Here is a 442-nt window from a genome sequence, read left to right as displayed (position 1 = left end):
CGGACAACCTCGAGATCTGGACATGCGCGTCCCTAACTGCGCGGGTAAGCCACCATGCATCGCCGATCATGTCCTGTCACCGTGTACGCAGGTGCCAGCTGCATATCGCGGTTCATCTTGCCATGAAACACACATCCATGTCCTGTGTCTCTCGCCAAAGGTTGTCCGCTGTCTATCGCCAAAGGTCAAGTGGCCAACGGCCAAATGTACAACATGGAGTACATTTTGGCAAGTTTTAACACTGTATTGTACATAACATTTTGGCAAGTTTTGTCCAGACCTGATTTTTTCCAGCATACTTCTTATTCCTGCTATAAAAAGCACCACAAGTCGTAAAGCCACATTGGCAAATATAGGGTCACAACCTCGACCAATATATATTCGCAAACGAAAAAAACCTCCACCAATATAAGAGCACTCAACTTATTTTGTGTCATCGGTA

The sequence above is a fragment of the Triticum dicoccoides genome, chromosome 7A (assembly GCF_002162155.2).
Source record: "Triticum dicoccoides isolate Atlit2015 ecotype Zavitan chromosome 7A, WEW_v2.0, whole genome shotgun sequence".
Lineage (NCBI taxonomy): Eukaryota > Viridiplantae > Streptophyta > Magnoliopsida > Poales > Poaceae > Triticum > Triticum dicoccoides.
This window is presented reverse-complemented; position numbering follows the sequence as displayed.